This window comes from Arachis hypogaea, chromosome 20 (genome assembly GCF_003086295.3).
Source record: "Arachis hypogaea cultivar Tifrunner chromosome 20, arahy.Tifrunner.gnm2.J5K5, whole genome shotgun sequence".
NCBI lineage: Eukaryota > Viridiplantae > Streptophyta > Magnoliopsida > Fabales > Fabaceae > Arachis > Arachis hypogaea.
The window spans coordinates 121357236-121363516 of record NC_092055.1 but is presented as its reverse complement, the minus strand read 5'-3'; the positions used below and the strand labels follow the sequence as shown (position 1 = coordinate 121363516).

The 6281-nt window shown below is 40.3% G+C and overlaps 1 non-coding gene across 1 annotated transcript; it reads right to left on the bottom strand.

The window, feature by feature from the left end:
- Positions 1-322: 322 nt before the first annotated feature.
- LOC112787541 (small nucleolar RNA R71) lies at positions 323-430 on the bottom strand. Its single transcript, XR_003194948.1, has one exon. It is a non-coding gene; the product is annotated as a small nucleolar RNA R71 (small nucleolar RNA).
- Positions 431-6281: the final 5851 nt, after the last annotated feature.

Genomic DNA, 6281 nt, shown 5'->3' with positions numbered 1-6281 from the left:
AAGAAGCATCTCAATTCCTGTAATTGTTGCAAACAACTTTGAGCTTAAGCCTCAGTTAGTTTCTCTAATGCAGTAGAATTGTAAGTTTTATGGACTTCCATTGGAAGATCCTCATCAGTTTTTAGCTAAATTCTTGCAAATCTGTGACACTATTAAGACCAATGGGGTTAATCCCGAGGTCTACAGACTTCTACTTTTCCCCTTTGCTGTAAGAGACAGAGCTAGGATATAGTTGGACTCACAACCTAAAGAAAGCCTGAACTCTTGGGAAAAGTTGGTCAATGCTTTCTTGGCCAAATTCTTTCCACCTCAAAAGTTGAGCAAGCTTAGAGTAGAAGTCCAAACCTTCAGACAGAAGGAAGATGAATCCCTCTATGAAGCTTGGGAAAGATACAAGTAATTAATCAGAAGGTGTCCTTCTGACATGCTTTCAGAATGGAGCATCTTATGTATATTCTATGATGGCCTGTCTGAATTATCAAAGATGTCATTGGACCACTCTGCTGGTGGATCTCTTCATCTGAAGAAAACACCTGCAGAAGCCCAGGAACTCATTGAAATAGATGCAAATAACCAGTTTATGTACACTTCTAAAAGAAATCCTGGGAATAATGGGATGACTCAGAAGAAAGGATTTTTTGAGATTGATACTCTGAATGCCATATTGGCTCAGAATAAAATATTGACTCAGCAAGTCAATATGATTTCTCAGAATTTGACTGGAATGCAAGCTGCATCCGACAGTACTAAAGACGCCTCCTCTGAAGGAGAAGCTTATGACCCTGAGAATCCTGCAATGGAAGAGGAGAATTACATGGGAGAATCCTATGGAAACACCTATAATCCTTCATGGAGAAATCATCCAAATTTCTCATGGAAGGATCAACAGAAGCCTCAACAAGGCTTCAATAATAATAATGGTGGGAGAAATAGGTTTGGCAATAGCAAGCCTTTTCCATCATCTTCTAAGCAACATACAGAGAATTCTAAGCAGAGCCTCTCTGACTTAGCAACCATAGTCTCTGATCTATCTAAGACCTCTCTCAGTTTCATGACTGAAACAAGGTCCTCCATTAGAAACTTGGAGGCACAAGTGGGTCAGCTGAGTAAAAGAGTTACTGAAATCCCTCCTAGTACTCTCCCAAGCAATACAGAAAAGAATCCAAAGAGAGAGTGCAAGGCCATCAATATACCCAAAGTGGCTGAACCTATAGAGGAGGAAGAGGCAGTGATTTCCAGTGAGGAAGACCTCAATGGACGTCCACTGACCACTAAGGAGTTCCCTAATGAGGAACCAAAGGAATCTGAGACTCATACAAAGACCATAGAGATTCCACTGAACATACTATTGCCATTCATGGGCTCTGATGAGTATTCTTCCTCTGAAAAAGATGAAGATATTGTTGAAGAGCAAGTTGCTCAATATCTAGGAGCAATCATGAAGCTGAACGCCAAGTTATTTGGTAATAAGACTTGGGAGGATAAACCTCCATTGCTCATCAATGAACTGAATGCCTTGGTTCAGCAGAAATTACCTCAAAAGAAACCGGATCCCGGAGGGTTTTTAATTCCTTGCACCATAGGCACCATGACCTTTGAGAAGGCTCTGTGTGACCTTGGTTCAAGCATTAACCTCATGCCACTCTCTGTAATGGAGAAACTGGGGATCTTTGAGGTACAAGATGCAAGAATCTCACTAGAGATGACAGACAAATCAATGAAACAGGCTTATGGACTTGTAGAGGATGTCTTAGTGAAGGTTGAAGGCCTGTACATCCCTGCTGACTTCATAATCCTAGACATTAGGAAGGATGAGGATGAATCCATTATTCTTGGAAGACCCTTCCTAGCCATAATAAGGGTTGTCATTGATGTGGATAGAGGAGAGTTAGTCCTTCAATTGAATGAGGACTACCTTGTGTTTAAAGCTCAAGGATATTCTTCTGTAACCATGGAGAGTAAGCATGAAAAGCTTCTCTCAATACAGAGTCAAACAGAGCCCCCACACTCAACTTCTAAGTTTGGTGTTGAGAGGCCACCATTAAGCTCTGAGTCTCTGTGAAGCTCTCTAAGAGCTCACTGTCAAGCTATTGACATTAAAAAAGCACTTATTGGGAGGCAACCCAATGTTATTTAATTATATTTATTTATAGACATTTGTTTTCCATTGCCATGTTATGTTTTCTTTAGGTAGATGATCATGTGAAGTCACAAAAACAGCTACAGAATTAAAGCGGAATAAAAAATAGCATAAAAAATAGCACACCCTAGAGGGCAGGCTTACTGGCATTTAAACGCCAGTAAGGATAGAAGATCTGGCGTTTAACATCCAGTCTGGCAGCATTCTGGGCGTTAAACGCCAGAATTGGCAAACAGACTGGCGTTTAACGCCAGAAAAGGGTGTCTGGTGTCTGGCCGGTGTTAAATGCCAGAATTGGCAGACAGACTGGCGTTTAACGCCAGAAATGGGTGTCTGGTTGGCGTTAAATGCTAGAAATGAGCATCAGCCTGGTGTTTAACGCCAGAAAAGGTAGCAGAGATGGCGTTAAACGCCAGAAATGGCACACAGAGGGCGTTTAAATGTCAGAAAGGTGCAGGGAGCAGAATACCTTGACACTTCAGGATCTGTGGACCTCACAGGATCCCCACCTATTCCAACTCACTCTCTCTCCTCTTCACACCTCTCCATAACACTCTTCTCCTCCAAAACCATCATACGACCCACCTACCCCCACCCATTCAAATTCAAACCATCTCCCTCCCAAACCCAACCCCTATTACACGAATTCCCTCTCCCTCTTACCCTATAAATACCCCTCCTTACTACCTTAAATTTCACACATCATAAACACTTAAACCCCCTCGGCCGAATTTACTACTCCCCTCTATCTCCTCCATTTCTTCTTATTTTCCTCCTTTCTTTCTTCTTTTGCTCGAGGACGAGCAAACCTTTTAAGTTTGGTGTGGGAAAAAGCTCTTCTTTTTGTTTTTCCATAACCATTAATGGCACCTAAGGCCGAAGAAACCTCTAGAAAGAGGAAAGGGAAGGCAATTGCTTCCACCTCCGAGTCATGGGAGATGGAGAGATTCATCTCAAAGGTCCATCAAGACTACTTCTATGAACTTGTGGCCAAGAAAAAGGTGATCCCTGAGGTCCCCTTCATGCTAAAAAAGAGTGAATATCCGGAGATCCGACGTGAGGTTCGAAGAAGAGGTTGGGAAGCTCTCACCAACCCCATCCAACAAGTCAGAATCTTAATGGTTCAAGAGTTCTATACTAATGCATGGATCACTAAGAACCATGATCAAAGTGTGAACCCAAACCCAAAGAATTGGCTCACAATGGTTTGGGGAAAATATTTAGATTTCAGTCCAGAAACCGTGAGGTTGGCATTCAACTTGCCAATAATGAGAGGAGATTCTCATCCTTTCACTAGAAGAGTCAACTTTGATCAAAGGTTGGACCAAGTCCTCACGGACATTTGTGTAGAAGGAGCACAATGGAAGAGAGACTCAAAAGGTAAGCCGGTTCAATTGAGAAGGCCTGACCTCAAACCCGTGGCTAGGGGATGGTTGGAGTTCATCCAATGCTCTATCATTCCTACTAGTAACCGGTCTGAAGTTATAATAGACCGGGCTATCATGATCCATAGTATCATGAATGGAGAGGAAGTAGAAGTTCATGAGATCATACCTCTAGAACTATACAAGGTGGCAGACAAACCCTCCACTTTGGCAAGGTTAGCCTTCCCTCATCTCATCTGTAACCTATGCAATTCAGCTGGAATTGTCATAGAGGAAGACATTCTCATTAAAGAGGACAAACCCATCACTAAAAAGAGGATGGAGCAAACAAGAGAACCCACTCATAGACCTCAACAAGAGCCTGAGGAGATTCCTCATCAAGAAATCCCTGAGATACCTCAAGGGATGTATTTCCCTCCACAAAACTATTGGGAGCAACTCAACACCTCTTTAGGAGATTTGAGTTCCAACATGGAGAAACTAAGGATGGAGCACCAAGAGCACTCCATCATCCTCCATGAAATCAGAAAGGACCAAAAGGCCATGAGAGAGGAGCAACAAAGGCAAGGAAGAGATATTGAGGAGCTAAAGCACTCCATAGGATCTTCAAGAGGAAGAACTAGCCGCCGTCACTAAGGTGGATCCGTTCTTTAATTTCCTTGTTCCTATTTTTCTGTTTTTCGGTTTCTATGCTTTATGTTTTGTCTATGTTTTTGTCTTTATTACATGATCATTAGTGTTTAGTGTCTATGTCTTAAAGCTATGAATGTCCTATGAATCCTTCACCTTTCTTAAATGAAAAATGTTTTCTGAAAAAGAAAAAGAAGTACATGAATTTCGAATTCTATCTTGAAAATAGTATAATTATTTTGATGTGGTGGCAATACTTTTTGTTTTCTGAATGAATGCTTGAATAGTGCATATTTTTTATAGTGAAGTTTATGAATGTTAAAATTGTTGGCTCTTGAAAGAATAATAAAAAAAGAGAAATGTTATTGATAATCTAAAAAATCATAAAATTGATTCTTAAAGCTAGAAAAAGCAGTGAAAAACACAAAGCTTGCGAAAAAAAATGGCAAAAAATAAATAAAAAGAAAGAAAAAGAAAAAGCAATCAGAAAAAGCCAGTAACCCTTTAAACTAAAAGTCAAGGGTAAAAAGGATCCAAGGCTTTGAGTATTAATGGATAGGAGGGCCCAAAGGAATAAAATCCTGGCCTAAGCGGCTAAATCAAGCTGTCCCTAACCATGTGCTTGTGGCGTGAAGGTGTCAAGTGAAAAGCCTGAGACTGAGCAGTTAAAGTCATGGTCCAAAGCAAAAAGAGTGTGCTTAAGAACTCTGGACACCTCTAACTGGGGACTCTAGCAAAGCTAAGTCACAATCTGAAAAGGTTCACCCAGTTATGTGTCTGTGGCATTTATGTATCCGGTGGTAATACTGGAAAACAAAGTGCTTAGGGTCACGGCCAAGACTCATAAAGTAGCTGTGTTCAAGAATCAACATACTGAACTAAGATAATCAATAACGCTATCTGAATTCTGAGTTCCTATAGATGCCAATCATTCTAAACTTCAAAGGATAAAGTGAGATGCCAAAACTGTTCAGAGGCAAAAAGCTACTAGTCCCGCTCATCTAATTGAAACTAAGCTTCATTGATAATTTTGAAATTTATTGTATTTTATCTTCTTTTTATCCTATTTTTTTTAGTTACTTGGGGACAAGCAACAATTTAAGTTTGGTGTTGTGATGAGCGGATAATTTATACCCTTTTTGGCATTGTTTTTACATAGTTTTTAGTATATTTTAGTTACTTTTTATTATATTTTTACTAGTTTATATGCAAAAATTACATTTATAGACTTTACTATGAGTTTGTATATTTTTCTATAATTTTAGGTATTTTCTGGCTGAAATTGAGGGACCTGAGCAAAAATCTGATTCAGAGGCTGAGAAAGGACTGCGATGCTGTTGGATTCTGACCCTCCTGCACTCAAAGTGGATTTTCTAGAGTTACAAAAACCCAATTGGCGCGCTCTCAATTGAGTTAGAAAGTAGACATCTTGGGCTTTCCAGCAATATATAATAGTCCATACTTTGCCCGAGATTTGATGGCCCAAACTGGCGTCTAAACACCCACCAGAGACCCTTTTTCGGCGTAAAACGCCAGAACTGGCACCAAAACTGGAGTTAAACGCCCAAACTAGCACCCGAACTGGCGTTTAACTCCAAAAATGGCCTATGCACATGATAGCTTCAAAGCTCAGCCCAAACACTCACAAAGTGGGCCCTGGAAGTGGATTTCTGCACTATCTGCACTTAGTTACTTATTTTCTGTAAACCTAAGTAACTAGTTTAGTATAAATAGCACTTTTTACTATTGTATTCGCAGAAGAGATTATCACTTTTGGAATCTTATGTTACATTTGGGAGGCTGGCCATTCGGCCATGCCTAGACCTTTTTCTCTTATGTATTTTCTACGGTGGAGTTTCTACACCTCATAGATTAAGGTGCGGAGCTCTGTTGTTCTTCATGAATTAATGCAAGTACTATTGTTTCTCTTTCAATTCAAGCTTATTTCTTCTCCAATATATACTCTCGTACTTAATTCAGTTAAGTCAGAATGAAGAGGTGACCCGTGACAATCACCCATTATCTTCGTTACTCGCTTAGCCAAGATCCGCGTGCCTGACAACCACAAGTGGTCTACATGATGTTCAACGTAGTCATTGGACGATAGTCGGAGTATATTCTCTTGG